The sequence below is a fragment of the Aegilops tauschii genome, chromosome 3, assembly GCF_002575655.3.
Source record: "Aegilops tauschii subsp. strangulata cultivar AL8/78 chromosome 3, Aet v6.0, whole genome shotgun sequence".
Classification (NCBI taxonomy): Eukaryota; Viridiplantae; Streptophyta; class Magnoliopsida; order Poales; family Poaceae; genus Aegilops; species Aegilops tauschii.
This window is the reverse complement of record NC_053037.3, coordinates 484,373,825-484,391,555: the sequence shown is the minus strand read 5'-3', so window position 1 is coordinate 484,391,555 and position 17,731 is coordinate 484,373,825. Positions and strand designations below refer to the sequence as shown.

Below are 17,731 nucleotides of genomic sequence, written 5' to 3'. Positions count from 1 at the left end.
GTTTTCTTCGTTGGCTTTTTTAATTCAGAGTTTCAGCTTCCTGGCCTTTGTGATAAGAACGAAACTATACAGCTGTATAAATAAACATATATTATAAGGAAAAAAGTTGCTGTGATTAAAAGGCGCCCCTTTTGCCGTTTATCAACGACCAGCAAAGCATGCCCGTTAAATACCACTGATCAAGTTTTGCATTTCCAGTTTTTTTTGTAAAGCCTGTATTTTTCTTTGGGGAGAAATAAAAGTGTGTGCTATCTTTCTTCTTTTTGGTTTTGACACTTTACTTTACAATAGACATCTAGTCTGTTAGGCCAACTCCACCATGCGACCCCAAACGGACGTCTGTTTTGTCCGATTTCTGTCCGTTTGGGTAGGACAATGGGGTCGTGTCCGGGCGTGTCCTGGGATGCGGTGGCCGTGCGCCCAGCGCGCGGCCGCATCCCTTTGCCCCATCCTGTCCGTCAGGGCCAAAAATGCCCATATTTTCATCAAAACTAGTTTTACAACCCAAATATTTGTCTGAAAATTAAAATAGTTTTACAATCCAATTGAAATTGTCTTTAATAAAATAGTTTTACAACCAAATCGAAATTGTCTTGACTGAACATAAAATGGACCAATACATGTATTGGTTGCCAATGTGATCCCACACGTGCTCAACCAAGTCATTTTGAAGATTCAAATGAGTGTGCCAATCACGCATCTCACGGTGGAATTGGACAAACTGTTCAAATGTGGCCGGGTCTTGGTGCAGGGGCTCAATATTTTCACCTTGATAATCAAATCCTAGGTCGAAGATACTCTCATCACGCTCGTCCTCGACGATCATGTTGTGCATGATCACACAAGCAGTCATCACCTCCCAAAGCTTCCTTTCATCCCATGACAGTGCAGGGTTTCGAACGATACCCCACCGGGATTGAAGCACGCCAAAAGCACGTTCCACATCCTTTCTAACACTCTCTTGCATTTGGGCAAATCTCTTTCTCTTCTCACCTTGGGGTTTCGAGATTGTCTTCACAAAAGTTGACCACTGAGGATATATACCATCTGCTAGATAGTATCCCTTGTTGTACTGGTGGCCGTTGATCTCAAAGTTGATAGGTGGGGAGTGGCCTTTTGCAAGCCTCGCGAAGACTGGAGAACGCTGCAGCACGTTGATATCATTGTGAGAACCTGCCATGCCGAAGAAAGAATGCCATATCCAAACATCCTGCGATGCCACCGCTTCTAATATGACAGTGCACCCGTTGACATGCCCCTTGTACTGGCCCTGCCAAGCAAATGGACAATTCTTCCACTCCCAGTGCATACAATCTATGCTGCCAAGCATGCCTGGAAAGCCTCTAACTGCGTTGGTCGCCAACAATCTCTCTGTATCAGCGGCAGTTGGCTGCCTCAAGTACTCTGGGCCAAACACCTCGATCACAGCCTGGCAAAACTTGTACATTGACATCAGACATGTTGTCTCACTCATACGCACATACTCATCCACCAGATCGCCTGGAATTCCATATGCAAGCATGCGGATGGCCGCGGTGCATTTCGGTAAGAGGAGAATCCAAGCTTGCCAAGGGCATCTGTCTTGCACTCGAAGTATGGGTCATGAGCAACCACTCCCTCTCGGATACAATTGAACACATGCCTTGCCATTCGAAAACGGCGACGAAATTTATCCGGCTTGAAGAGCGGGGTGTTGGCAAAGTAATCGGCATAGAGCAGGGCGTGGCCTCTCTCCCTGTTGCGGTTCAGGTTGGGAGCACGGCCAGGGACTGACCCCCTGTACCGAGGAAGCTGCCGTTGAATGTGATCGTGAACGACCAGTGCAGCCACCATAAGATCTTCATCATCCGACGACGAATCATCCGATGAACAAAGGAAGTGATGGAAGAAAAACTCGTCTCCACTGTCCATACCTTTGTGGGAAAAATGCCGAACACCTTGCGGTCGTGATGGCGAAGAGGCCGCGATGATCACCTCGACGCAGCAGGGGTGGTTGCCAGCCGGCTACTGGCCGCTCTGGAGCTCTCGTCGGAAGCTGCCGAGGCCGCCGTGGTACGTCGCCGGCGGTCGTGTCCCCTCTGCAACCGGCAAAGATGGCGACGGCCAAACCTCCGATCGACGGCCAAAACTACGGCCAAAGCGCCGGCGTGGTGGCGGCCATGTCGAGACGTGGCTTGGTAGGGACGGCCAGGGGCTGCGCGGTGAGGAGGCGGCCGGAGAATAGCGGCGGCGCCGGCGGCGGGGCGGGGCGGGAGAGAGAGGGTGGAAGCGTTGGGAGCGGAGGGACTGCTAGTGTCCCCGACAGGCGGGCCACAGGGGGAGGGGGGACAAGGGCGTGCGTCCAGGCCGTCCGCGCGCGTCCGTTTCACCCCAAACCGAGCGCAAGTTTGGGCCGGGGATGGGTCGAAAACGGTGGAATTTGGACATTTGTCCATTTGAGGCCGCGCGCTGGGCCGCGCTATTCGTCCGTTTTACCCCAAATGGACGCGCGCGGACAGGATGGGGTCGTGCGGTGGAGTTGGCCTTAGGGCATTTCTAACACATCCCCTATATATAACGGAGGATTCGATGGAGCAAAACCTTAATGGAGTATTTATACTCCACTAAAATTTGGCCGGACCTAGACGATTCCCTATACATAATAGGGTAAAAAATTTAAATTTACATAATAGTTCAACTTACTTCCGATTTAAACAACCGAAATTGGCCACACTCTCTTTACAACCGAAATTTAACTCATTATCTTAACAATCAAAATTTAAACTAAACTTCAACTTAGAATTAGAATTAAACATGAACTAAAACTAATATTCATCCTCATCCTTGCCATAGTAGCGATCGAGCCAATCTTGCCTCGACATGCCACCACCCATTAGGTCCGGGCCGGTGCCGTCGTCGCCGGAGTCAGGGAAGATGCGCTGCCACTCCTTCTCTGTGCTGCCGTCGCCGCCGCCTTGCTCCTCGTCGTCGAAGATGACGATGACCTCGTCGTTGACCGCCCGCTCTGCGAAGATGGCCCGCTCCGCCTTCACGAGCTCGGGGTGCTGGCGGCGGAGGTCTGCCATGTATTCCTCGTCGGTGGCCTCCGCCGCGAGGTGCTCCCTCGCCTCTAGGACCCCCTGAGTCGTCCCCACATCCACCAGACCCGGCGCCACCAGGACGAGGTAGAACGGCGTCGTGGAACCGGACCTGCCACCGGTCATATTCCAGGGCGGTGAGCTCCGCCATGTAGAACGACCCGATCCACTTCTTCGTGTGGGTCTCTCGGTCGGTCATCTCCGCAACCTAAGCCCCCCACGCGCGCTGGCGGACGCCGAGGTATTTCCTCTGCAGCTCCCGCGGCGGAGGGAGGTCCGGGAAGTTGGAGATGCGGGCGGGGGGCGCGGCGGCGGCGACTCAAGTATGCTGCGCGACGGGTGTGGCGGCGCGGATCCGAATTGCGGACCGGCAGCGGGAGCGCCGGCCACGCGGTCGGGCCATCGGGAGGAGGGGGCGGTCAGGGAGCGGGGGCGCGGGCTGACAGCGGGGATGGGGGAGGAGGGAGGCGGCTAGAGAGGCGTGGAATTTTACTTGGCAGCCGAGCGGTGACGAATAAATAGTAAGATGGGGCGTGGCGGATGGTAAATTTTCCTCCACTAACGCCGATTAGGAATCAGCTAGGTGCCGGTTAGAAGAGTAAAACTGAATTTTTACTCCTCTAGCCGGCTGGGATCGATTAGAGTTGTTCTTAGGTGCTCACAATATAGACCGGAGGCAGCCATACCCAACAGCCAGAAGCTTAGTGGGTCCATCTTTTTGGTCTTTCACCGTGCCAATCTAGGTACGAAGTTCAAAAGAAAACCGTGCCAATCTAGGTACGAATGTACGATCCTACTTAGCCATTGCACAGCTAATTATAATTACCAAAAGGTTCCGCCACCTCTTGAAGTATCGAGGAGGTTCCTTGTTAGCTATCTGGAGTCTCTAATTGCTATCAAAATGAACTCACATATGGATCCAGCCAAGGGGAAATCAATCATCTCTTATGACCGCACATTGCTTCAGGCTGATATAGCACCTTCACCGCCCGTCCCCAAGTGGGCTGCACCACCGGAGGGGTGGGTAAAGCTAAACACGGACGGATCTTTTGATGCTGGCAGGGCTGGAGCAGGAATGGTATTACGGGACCCTTTGGGAGGCATAATCTTTCCAGCATGCAGAAAACTTGGAGGCAGAGATGTGTGCTTGCATGGAAGGGTTATCTCTAGCGATCCAGCGAAGTGATCGTCCAGTGGCCATTGAGATGGATTCACTTGTTGCTATAAAGTTGATCCAAGGGCAAGAGAAAGATAGGTCTATTTATGCTTCATTAGTCAAAGAATTAGATATCTCTTATCTCTCCATGAAAGTTGTATTACTCATGTAAACCGTAATCAAAATCAGGTTAGCGATAGTCTAGCAAACTTTGCTCGTACCGAGGAAAGAACCGTGACTTGGATTGACTCTGGACCCCCGAGAGTGCTTGAGCTAGCCACAGCTGATTGTAACTCTTTGTTGGCTTGAGTAATACAATTTTTCCACCCGCAAAAAAAAAAAATAGTAAGTACTTACTCTAGAATAAAATGGAGAATGAAATTCAGCCGTGCAACACCGCGGGACTGACGGTGGATCGCTGCTGATAGCACCGAACGAAACGAGCTGGTACGTCATCGCATGACACTACGGCCAGGCCACTGCAATTGCACGGCCCAGGAGCGCACCCCGTTCCTGAAAAATCTTTCCCGGAAGCCATCCCACCCGCTCGTTCGTCCCCCAGGCTCCCGTCCTTCTCCAAGTTTTTTTTTTTAGCTTGTCCTTCTCCAAGTTGGCGGGTCGTCATCCGCCTCGCACGGTACAAAAAATATCTCGACCAGCGGACAGCGGTTACCAACGAACGGCTACGAGGGCGCGCGAGGGGGCCCCGATGGGCGCCACGTTCCCATCGGCCGTTGTACGCATCGTCCCCGTCCGTAGATCGCACCGCGGAATCGGTTGGTCCTCTCGTCTCCTCCGAAGGGAACTGGACGGTCGAAAATGGGCACGCCTTCACGGGCACCACCGGTTCCTCCGATCGCGGCCCGGCCACCCCCGGCCGGCGAGCGACAGAGACCGACGGCGGAAAATATGCGCCGCCGGCTAGCTGCCGAACCAGGGCGTGCAAGTTGGATCGCCGTCGCCAGTGCACTCGGGAGTGACAAGTTGGATTTGCCCTCGTTGTTGATGGAGATGCGTGGCTGTTTTCCTCCTCTACGCTGTTTGTACCGGTGCGCAGACAGACAGGCAGATACACTGTCTCTGTACTCTACAGGAAGCTGCCTGCCAGTTTCTGCGGCGCATGTAGGTTGTAGAAGGCAGGGGTGAATTTAAGGACAAATGGCTCAGTTCTAATTCAGTGATGAAAACGAAAGAAAGGAACAGAAGAAGCATATGTCCCTCGGAAATCGCTGCAAGTTGGCTAGCGTCGGTACTGTATGAGGTTACTCTCCTTTTCGTTCTCGTGTGATTCCAGGTGCATCATTTTCATCTATTTTCAAGTGATTTTCAACTGTTTTCCTCCTTTCTCTCTTTTGTGCGGTGAACAACAATTTCACCAAGGCGAAAGAAACTTTTGCTGCTGGTCCTGGGATGGACAAGCCTGAGGTTAGTAAATGTATGTTGTGCTAACTGTCTGCACTTTGCAGACCAACAGAACTCGAACAACTGTGACTACAAATACAGTCACATCTCTAGCAGTAAGTTGTGCTAAATGTCTGCTTCCCTATGGTTTACGGTACACTGACCAGATCTACCAGACTGCCAAGTCTGCCAAGTGCCAAAGAAACCAATAGGCAACTACTTTCTCCGTGAAGAAGTACCATTCGATCCTACAAGGTACGTAGTGGAATTTGCTTCCAACTTTTTGGGACAATGGGGGTGAATCTACTCGAGGAAATTTAGGGACAAGCCCCATCCTGTGTGGTCACTGGGACTATTGGCCCGTTCCTATATTCAACCTACAGATCACACCTTGTGGTAATGCGTGGCGTGAGAGGCTTCTGCAGATTTCGATTCTTGCCATCATGCCCCACTCTTTTTGGCAGTTACACTAGACAGTGAAATAGCATCAACCTGGTAGATATCAAGGAAATCTCCAAGGATCCACTTGCCCTCCTGCCGAATCAAAATCTGTCAATTCCAGGCTTCTTGCAGCTGAAATGTCCTTCAGTTAAGAAATACAGTACTGATTTGAATGCTCATCACACCTAATGCATCTTTTACTGAACACGGATACTGCTTTGCTTTGCACTTCATTCCCTTTTAGTAACTTATAAGTTTTAGTAACCCTCGACAGCTATGAGCCTTTTTCATGCAACCCAGGAGGCAGATGAGCAAAATGAGAACGATTGAACGAACCTCGATCAACTGGCGTAGTATAAAGTTGGGTTATCTATTTTGGACCGGGGGAGTAGATATCAGCACATGTATCTCACGACATGGACTGTAGTACCCGCGTTTCTCCTCCGTTCGGCCCAAGATTTTCCTCTCCCGCGATGGCGACGTCCGGCGTGGTGAGTCCATGGCCGGTTCACGTTAGGTAGCCGTGCTTCGTTAAACGACAGCAGTGTCGCTCTAAGGCATGACTAACAGTATAGTAGTTTACTTGTCGCTTCTCACGTGTACGTAGACTAGTATTGAATTTCCAGTTGCATCGTTGGCGTTATTTCGACCAGAAACATGCGAAGCCTCCAGTACATAGGATTTAGGGTTTAGCGCATCTTCAACGGCAATCCGCAAATTTTCTCCTGCATTCATCCGTGGATAGGGGTCGATCCACGGACATGGATGCGGGAGGCCGCCATCCAACCGTAGCTGCATACATTTAAACATTTTTTCAACAATTTTTCAACAAATCGGATTAAATTCATGCAAACACGGCCGGATTTCATATAAATACTGGATTTCATACAAACCGGACAAACACGTTTACATTTTGGACACATTTTAGCTAAAAAGATAAAACTATGAGCATGTACGGTCGCATGGAGCTCCACTCCCACGACACAAATGCATTACACTAGTCTATGGCCCGTCGCCGCGGATCCCTTTGTCTTCCCCATGTCCGGCAGCCCGCTCACGGGTCTGTCGGGAGCCCCGGAGGTAGTATCTTCCCTATGCCCGGTTGCGCCGCTCATCGGAGGGGCAAAGAGGGTGCTTCAGCCGGAGGGAAGGGAAGGGGGGCGCCTCCGCTTCCGTGGAGCCCAGACAGGGTCGACGATGGTCTGCGCTGAAGAACGGGGCAAGTCACCGGATGTGCAAGTCGGCGACACGCCGGCGGTGGCCTTCGTAGGACCCAAGCGGGCAGCGGCCTCCCGTGTTCTACTTTTTCTTGATGTTGGCGGCGGACCCGGACACGCTGGCCACCGACTCGTCGATCTCCTCACGGTCGGGTTCTTTCTCTGTCGGCAGGGCGTGGTTATGTGCGCGTTGACGGTAGATGGCGCGGTCGCAGGCACAGGAGGTGCGGCACGACGCGGCGTCGTCCACGACAGCGACAATGCTCGTGTCGGCCTGGAGCAACTCGCCACTCCTCCGCGAGCTGGCTTGGGTGATGAGTTGCTGAACCACACGTCGGCTTGGGGCGGCAAGTTGCTCCGTCGGGCTAGGAGAGGGAGGTGGAGCAGCGAGTAGCCTCGCTCATATCTGGCGGGCTCGGTGGGCCACAGAGCCCGCTTTTATGTCGGAGAACTGCTCTTCCTGCTCGTCGGATGCCATCGAAAGGGTGAAGAAAATGATGGAAGAAGGTGATGGGGGAGCGGCGGAGTGGTGCGATTCTTGCCCGGCGTCTGGCCTCCTTTAAATAGAGGGCGGACAGAAGGAGCTTCCCCGGCGTTGCGTTTAATGTCGGCCCGCTCGTGAACGGACGTGTGGCCGGAGTAGGTTTCTCGGTTTCCATGCAGATTTAATGGAGGCGTTTGAATGCGGCGAGGAGGCGTGTTCAGCCGTGCGTGTAGCGGGCGACGCCCTAGGCTGGCATGCCACTTCAATGGCTGAGGCAGTGAGAGGTCGCGTCCGCCCTGAGCCGCCTTCAATGTGGAGCAACACGCTCTACAGCAGCATGAATGCGGGCAGCTGGCTCTGGGTGGGAACGCGCACGGGGAGGGAGAAGGGGGTTTGGCTGGGCCAGGACGGTCAGAAGCGAGCGTGGCAGCGGTCCGGACTCCCGCAAAGCTACATGTTAGTCCGGTTTACGCGAGAAAACACGTCCGGGCTGCCCTGCGGACCAATATAGGTCCGCGTTGGATGGCTTCCGCTATCCAAACAACGCGGTCTGGATTATGCGAGCGGTTCGAGGTAGGCGTTGGAGATGTCCTTAGGGTGAACTTCGATGTGATTCGATCGAGTAGACGGGTAGCTGTTTTACATGGACCTCCTCAGTTTATTTTCATGGAAACATACATGAGGTAGAGGATTAGGAACCTGCTTGATGATTAATTTGACACTGATTGAAGGTAGAGGGTTCCCTCGCAAAAACAAAAGGTAGAGGGTTACTGCTACTTTTATAGTTTCTTCGGTCGTGCTCACTGACCATATTTTTGCAAAGACGGTGGAGCTGCATAACAGCATAAGCACGTTATTCCCAACACTGTTTTCCTTGGCAGACATGGAGCTGCATTCAGCAGCTAGCACGTCTGCACGTACGGGAAGCCTCGGTACACCCCAGATATTTTCCGTGGGGCATCTCGAGAGGCAATGGTCACCAACTCACCAACCAATCACGCATCCTTTGTCTTGTCCAAATGGCAAATTTCCAGCAGTGTCCCCACAAGTCATCCTTCTTTCCTGTATAACCACTGTTTAGAAGCAGCGGCTACTAATCATAGTTCTGAATTTAACACCCGTGGGCAAAAATACGTACCGCAACTTGAGCATGCCAACAAATTCATCAGAATGCCCCGTACCCCAGGGCTGCGAAGATCAGGGAGTGCACTTGATAACCTGACCGTGTACGTATATTTACTAACGCGAGAAGAGTCAAGATCTTTTTGATGGCGCTATCAGTTGGCTTTTCAAGTGGCACAGGTCCGCGTAGTATAGTCTACACTCTCCACTGCCGTCCGGCCGGACAGGGACGCCGTCGGTGAGAAATCGCCAGCGACGCAGCGCCACCGCTGGTCTCCTTCCATCTCGTAACCGTATCCCTGCACTTATCCTCCCCGCGGTTAAACGCCACCCGTGAGGTGAGGCCCACACTGGTCTGCAGCGCACCAATCACCTTAGCGCTTACATCTCGCGTTCTATCCTCGTTGGATGTCCAAGTTCGATGTGCAAGTGTGCAACTCGTGTGTATTCTGAAGCGTCTCCCCTGTTCACACTCTTGTGATATCTGCTGGTACTAGCGTCAGTGAGGCATCGTTTCTAGAACCTTCCATACTTCAGAAGCTCGGAATTTCTTGCAGGTCAGATAGCAAACGAGTGGCATTGGTAAGGTTGCATAGTAAGGCCGAAGACCAATTCCAAATTCTGACAAGGTAGCTTCATGTAAAATATCTGACAAACCGACGAGAAAATGGGAGATGAAAAGTCCAAAAATGTATTTATCTTATTTCTATTTTTTTAACACAGTACAACCGCGGATGCTCACATACAGTCACCGGTGCTCCTCGTGTCGTCTCCTCCAGGGCGACCGGGGGCGCTAACCCTAGCCGCTATCGCTACCTCCTCTATCTTCCCCTCTCCCTTGTCGTCCCTAAAGGTGGCCGCTGGGAAAGCCCGTGCGTCACCGGTGAATGGGAAGGCAGGGATCTCACGTCCCGTTGCCGTGGTGTGGCTGCCTGGAGGGGCTATACACGGCAGCACAGATCTTCCTCCGATGGTTCATCCTTCCGGCGGCGCGGCGTCATTCCGGTGACAACATGGTTGGCTGGGGTGTGATACGACGTAAGGCCCCTAGTGCGGCAGTTCTAGTCACGGCGACAGCGGCATCCCCTCCGCTGGGGATGATGGGCCAGGAGACGGCGGTGTGCTCCTCCGTACAAATCTGGGTTGTGAGACTTGCCGGTCTTCGATGCGGTTGGAGCCGGAGATGGGGATTCAGATCGGGAGAAATCTCTAGCTAGTACTGGTCGGCCAAGACAACGGCAACGCCCGTGGCCGCCGTCCATGGAGATGTTCGTCAGATCTGCTTCTACCTCCACCATGCCATTTGTCTTCCGGGTGAAACCCTAACTGCGGTGGGCGGCGACTGCTTCGGCGTCGTTCCCTTCTTGAAGGCAACGTCTTGAGAGATTGTTGGCTAGTGAAAACTGTGGGTTGGCATTGGCGACGATCTGGATTAAGAGGTGGTTTGGTGTGGCATTTACCGCGTCGGCAACGATGGGTCTTTGTGGCGTGGCACGACGTGGTCTCGGTGTTGGGCGTGTGTTAACGGACATGTGCAAGGTGGTGGCACTGTCTATCATTATGGTGGCATCGATGACAGTCGGGCCTGGCAAGGTCAATGCATTGATCTCTCCTGAAGTTGGTGAAGGAAATATGCCCTAGAGGTAATAATAAAGTTGTTATTTTACATTTCCTTATTCATGATAAATGTTTATCATTCATGCTAGAATTGTATTGATCGGAAACCTAAATACATGTGTAAATACATAGACAAACACTATGTCCCTAGTGAGCCTCTACTTGACTAGCTCGTTGATCAAAGATGGTTAAGGTCTCCTGACCATGGACATGAGTTGTCATTTGATAACGGGATCACATCATTAGGAGAATGACGTGATGGACAAGACCCATTCGTTAGCTTAGCATTATGATCGTTCAGTTTTATTGCTATTGCTTTCTTTATGTCAAATACATATTCCTTCGACTATGAGATTATGCAACTCTCGGATACCGGAAGAATGCCTTGTGTGCTATCAAACGTCACAACGTAACTGGGTGATTATAAAGATGCTCTACATGTATCTGCGAAGGTGTTTGTTGAGTTGGCATAGATCGAGATTAGGATTTGTCACTCCGAGTATCCGAGAGGTATCTCTGGGCCCTCTCGGTAATACACATCATAAGAAGCCTTGCAAGCAAAGTGACTAATGAGTTAGTTGCAGGATGATGTATTGCAGAACGAGTAAAGAGACTTGCCGGTAACGAGATTGAACTAGGTATGAAGATACCGACGATCGAATCTCGGGCAAGTAACATACCGATGGACAAAGGGAATAATGTATGTTGTCATAACGGCTCGACCGATAAAGATCTTCGTAGAATATGTAGGAGCCAATATGAGCATCCAGGTTCCGCTATTGGTTCTTGACCGGAGAGGTGTCTCGGTCATGTCTACATAGTTCTCGAACCCGTAGGGTCCGCACGCTTAACGTTCGATGACGAATTAGTATTATATGAGTTATGTGATTTGGTGACCGAATGTTGTTCGGAGTCCCGGATGAGATCACGGACATGACGAGGAGTCTCGAAATGGTCGAGAGGTAAAGGTTGATATACAGAACGATGGTATTCGGACACCGGAAGTGTTTCGGAGGGTACCGGGTACATATCTGGTCACCAGAAGGGGTTCCGGGCAACCCCGGCAAAAGATATGCACCTTATGGGCCAAGAGGGGAAACACAGCAGCCACCAGGGGCTGCTGCGCCCCCCATATGGGCCGCACCAGAGGAGAAGGAAAGAGGGGAAGGGAGAAGGAAAGGGGGGATTCAGCCTCTCCTTCCCTCCTCCCTCCTCTTTCCTTCTCCTCTTGGCCCATAAGGCGCCGAATCCTACTTGGGGCCTTCCTATGGCCGGTGCCCCCCTTCCTTATTTACCGGAGGGGGAAGGAAAGAGGAGGGAGGAGGGAAGGAGAGGCTGAATCCCCCCTTTCCCTCTCCCTTCCCATCTTTCCTTCTCCTCTGGTGCGGCCCATATGGGGGGCGCAGCAGCCCCTGGTGGCTGCTGTGTTTCCCCTCTTGGCCCATAAGGCGCATATCTTTTGCCGGGGTTGCCCGGAACCCCTTCCGGTGACCCGATATGTACCCGGTACCCTCCGGAACACTTCCGGTGTCCGAATACCATTGTTCTATATATCAACCATTACCTCTCGACCATTTCGAGACTCCTCGTCATGTCCGTGATCTCATCCGGGACTCCGAACAACATTCGGTCACCAAATCACATAACTCATATAATACTAATTCGTCATCGAACGTTAAGCGTGCGGACCCTACGGGTTCGAGAACTATGTAAACATGACCGAGACTCATCTCCAGTCCATAACCAATAGCGGAACCTGGATGCTCATATTGGTTCCTACATATTCTATGAAGATCTTTATCGGTCAAACTGCATAACAACATACTTTGTTCCCTTTGTCATTGGTATGTTACTTGCCCGAGATTCGATCGTCAGTATCTCAATACCTAGTTCAATCTCGTTACCGGCAAGTCTCTTTACTCGTTCCGTAATGCATCATACAATGACTAACTCATTAGTCACATTGCTTGCAAGGCTTATAGTGATGTGCATTACCGAGAGGGCCCAGAGATACCTCTCCGAAACACGGAGTGACAAATCCTAATCTCGATCTATGCCAACCCAACAAACACCATCGTAGACACCTGTAGAGCATCTTTATAATCACCCAGTTATGTTGTGATGTTTGATAGCACACTAAGTGTTCCTCCGGTATTCGGGAGTTGCATAATCTCATAGTCATAGGAACATGTATAAGTCATGAAGAAAGCAATAGCAACAAACTAAACGATCATCGTGCTAAGCTAACGGATGGGTCAAGTCAATCACATCATTCTCTAATGATGTGATCCCGTTAATCAAGTGACAACTCATGTCTATGGCTAGGAAACTTAACCATCTTTGATTCAATGAGCTAGTCAAGTAGAGGCATACCAGTGACACTCTGTTTGTCTATGTATTCACACATGTACTAAGTTTCCGGTTAATACAATTCTAGCATGAATAATAAACATTTATCATGATATAAGAAAATATAAATAACAACTTTATTATTGCCTCTAGGGCATATTTCCTTCAGTCTCCCACTTGCACTAGAGTCAATAATCTAGATTACACAGTAATGATTCTAACACCCATGGAGTCTTGGGGCTGATCATGTTTTGCTCGTGAGAGAGGCATAGTCAACGGGTCTGCAACATTCAGATATGTATGTATCTTGCAAATCTCTATGTCTCCCTCCTTGACTTGATCGCGGATGGAATTGAAGCGTCTCTTGATGTGCTTGGTTCTCCTATGAAATCTGGATTTGCCAAGGCAATTGCACTAGTATTGTCACAAAAGATTTTCATTGGACCCGATGCACTAGGTATGACACCCAGAACGGATATGAACTCCTTCATCCAGACTCCTTCATTTGATGCTTCCAAAGCAGCTATGTACTCGCTTCACACGTAGATCCCGCCACGATGCTTTGCTTAGAACTGCACCAACTGACAGCTCCACCGTTCAATATAAATACGTATCTGGTTTGTGACTTAGAGTCATCCGGATCAATGTCAAAGCTTGCATCGACGTAACCATTTACGACGAGCTCTTTGTCACCTCCATAAACGAGAAACATATCCTTAGTCCTTTTCAGGTATTTCAGGATGTTCTTGACCGCTGTCCAGTGATCCACTTCTGGATTACTTTGGTACCTCCCTGCTAAACTCATAGCAAGGCACACATCAGGTCTGGTAAACAACATTGCATACATGATAGAACCTATGGCTGAAGCATAGGGAATGACTTTCATTTTCTCTCTATCTTCTGTAGTGGTCGGGCATTGAGTCTGACTCAACTTCACATGTAACACAGGCAGGAACCCTTTCTTTGCTTGATCCATTTTGAACTTCTTCAAAACTTTATCAAGGTATGTGCTCTGTGAAAGTCCAATTAAGCGTCTTGATCTATCTCTATAGATCTTGATGCCCAATATATAAGCAGCTTCACCGAGGTCTTTCATTGAAAAACTCTTGTTCAAGTATCCTTTTATGCTATCCAGAAATTCTATACCATTTCCAATCAACAATATGTCATCCACATATAATATTAGAAATGCTACAGAGCTCCCACTCACTTTTTTGTAAATACAGGCTTCTCCAAAAGTCTGTATAAAACCATATGCTTTGATCAGACTATCAAAACGTTTATTCCAACTCCGAGATGCTTGCACGAGTCCATAAAATGGATCGCTGGAGCTTGCATACTTTGTTAGCATCCTTTGGATTGATAAAACCTTCGGGTTGCATCATATACAACTCGTCTTCCAAAAATCCATTCAGGAATGCAGTCTTTACATCCATTTGCCAAATTTCATAATCATAAAATACAACAATTGCTAACATGATTCGGACGGACTTAAGCATCGCTACGGGTGAGAAAGTCTCATCGTAGTCAACTCCTTGAACTTGTCGAAAACCTTTCGCAACAAGTCGAGCTTTGTAGACAGTAACATTACCTTCAGCGTCAGTCTTCTTCTTGAAGATCCATTTATTCTCTATGGCTTGCCGATCATCGGGCAAGTCAACCAAAGTCCACACTTTGTTCTCATACATGGATCCCATCTTAGATTTCATGGCCTCAAGCCATTTCGCAGAATCTGGGCTCATCATCGCTTCCTCATAGTTCGTAGGTTCGTCATGGTCAAGTAACATGACCTCCAGAACCGTATTACTGTACCACTCTGGTGCGGATCTTACTCTGGTTGACCTACGAGGTTCTGTAGTAACTTGATCTGAACTTACATGATCATCATCATTAGCTTCCTCACTAATTAGTGTAGTAGTCACAGGAACTGATTTCTGTGATGAACTACTTTCCAATAAGGGAGCAGGTACATTTACCTCATCAAGTTCTACTTTCCTCCCACTCACTTCTTTTGAGAGAAACTCCCTCTCTAGAAAGGATCCATTCTTAGCAATGAATGTCTTGCCTTCGGATCTGTGATAGAAGGTGTACCCAACAGTCTCCTTTCGGTATCCTATGAAGACACATTTCTTCGATTTGGGTTCGAGCTTATTAGGTTGAAGCTTTTTCACATAAGCATTGCAACCCCAAACTTTAAGAAACGACAATTTGGGTTTCTTGCCAAACCACAATTCCTAAGGTGTCGTCTCAACAGATTTAGATGGTGCCCTATTTAACGTGAATGATGCCGTCTCTAAAGCATAACCCCAAAACGATAGCGGTAAATCAGTAAGAGACATCATAGATCGCACCATATCTAATAAAGTGCGGTTACGACGTTCGGACACACCATTACGCTGTGGTGTTCTAGGTGGCGTGAGTTGCGAAACTATTCCGCATTGTTCAAATGAAGACCAAACTCATAACTCAAATATTCTCCTCCACGATCAGATCACGGAAACTTTATTTTCTTGTTACGATGATTTTCCACTTCACTCTGAAATTCTTTGAACTTTTTAAATGTTTCAGACTTGTGTTTCATCAAGAAGATATACCCATATCTGCTCAAATCATCTGTGAAGGTCAGAAAATAACGATACCCACCGCAAGCCTCAGTATTCATCGGACCACATACATCAGTATGTATGATTTCCAATAAATCTGTTGCTCGCTCCATTGTTCCGGAGAACAGAGTTTTAGTCATCTTGCCCATGGGGCATGGTCCGCAAGTACCAAGTGATTCCAAAAGTCCATCAGAATGGAGTTTCTTCATGCGCTTTACACCAATATGACCCAAACGGCAGTGCCACAAATAAGTTGCACTATAATTATCAACTCTGCATCTTTTGGTTTCAATATTATGAATATGTTTGTCACTACTACTGAGATTCAAGAAAAATAGACCACTCTTCAAGGGTGCATGACCATAAAAGATATTACTCATATAAATAGAACAACCATTATTCTCGGATTTAAATGAATAACCATCTCGCATCAAACAAGATCCAGATATAATGTTCATGCTTAACGCTGGCACCAAATAACAATTATTCAGGTCTAAAACTAATCCCGAAAGTAGATATAGAGGTAGCGTGCCGACGGCGATCACATCGACTTTGGAACCATTTCCCACGCACATCATCACCTCGTCCTTAGCCAATCTTCACTTAATCCGTAGTCCCTGTTTCGAGTTGCAAATATTAGCAACAGAACCAGTATCAAATACCCAGGTACTACTGCGAGTATTAGTAAGGTACACATCAATAACATGTATATCACATATACCTTTGTTCACCTTGCCATCCTTCTTATCCGCCAAATACTTGGGTCAGTCCCGCTTCCAGTGACCAGTCCCTTTGCAGTAGAAGCACTCAGTCTCAGGCTTAGGTCCAGACTTGGGCTTCTTCACTTGAGCAGCAACTCGCTTGATGTTCTTCTTGAAGTTCCCCTTCTTCCCTTTACCCTTTTTTCTTGAAACTGGTGGTCTTGTTGACCATCAACACTTGATGCTCCTTCTTGATTTCTACCTCCGCAGCCTTTAGCATTGCGAAGAGCTCGGGAATCGTCTTATCCATCCCTTGCATGTTATAGTTCATCACGAAGCTTTTGTAGCTTGGTGGCAGTGATTGAAGAACTCTGTCAATGACACTATCAACCGGAAGATTAACTCCCAGCTGAGTCAAGTGATTATGATACCCAGACATTTTGAGTATATGCTCACTGACAGAACTATTCTCCTCCATTTTGCAGCTATAGAACTTATTGGAGACTTCATATCTCTCAATCCGGGCATTTTCTTGAAATATTAACTTCAACTCCTGGAACATCTCATATGCTCCATGACGTTCAAAACGTCGTTGAAGTCTCGGTTCTAAGCCGTAAAGCATGGCACACTGAACTATCGAGTAGTCATCAGCTTTGTTCTGCCAGGCGTTCACAACGTCCGGCGTTGCTCCTGCAGCGGGTCTTGCACCTAGCGGTGCTTCCAGGACGTAGTTTTCAATGGTGAACATCACTATGTTGATCGTATCTACTATATGATTCACGCTCGACCTTTCAGTCTCCAGTGTTCCAAGGCCATATCTGCATATTCTAGGCTCGTCAAGTTTAACCCGAGTATTCTGCGTGTGCAAAACTGGCTTGCACCCATTGTATGTGAACTTAGAGCTTATCACACCCGATCATCACGTGGTGTCTCGGCACGAAGAACTGTCGCAACGGTGCATACTCAGGGAGAACACTTATACCTTGAAATTTTAGTAAGGGATCATCTTATAAAGCTACCGCCGAACTAAGCAAAATAAGATGTATAAATGATAAACATCACATGCAATCAAAATATGTGACATGATATGGCCATCATCATCTTGTGCTTTTGATCTCCATCTCCAAAGTACTGTCATGATCTCCATTGTTACCGGCATGACACCATGATCTCCATCATCTTGATCTTTTCTCAACGTGTCGTCACATGGTCGTCTCACCAGCTATTGCTTTTGCAACTATTGCTATCGCATAGCGATAAAGTAAAGCAATTACATGGCGCTTGCATCTTATGGAATAAAGAGACAACCATAAGGCTCCTGCCAGATGCCGATAACTTTAACAAAACATGATCATCTCATACAACAATTTATATCTCATCACGTCTCGACCATATCACATCACAACATGCCCTGCAAAAACAAGTTGGACGTCCTCTACTTTGTTGTTGCAAGTTTTACGTGGCTGCTACGGGTTGAGCAAGAACCGTTCTTACCTACGCATCAAAACCACAACGATTTTTGTCAAGTATGTGTTGATTTAACCTTCAACAAGGACCGGGCGT

At 48.7% G+C, this 17,731-nt stretch overlaps 1 pseudogene; it reads right to left on the bottom strand.

Annotated features, from left to right (window-relative positions):
• Nucleotides 1-571: 571 nt before the first annotated feature.
• Nucleotides 572-1,911, bottom strand: LOC123497648 (uncharacterized; annotated as a pseudogene).
• Nucleotides 1,912-17,731: the final 15,820 nt, after the last annotated feature.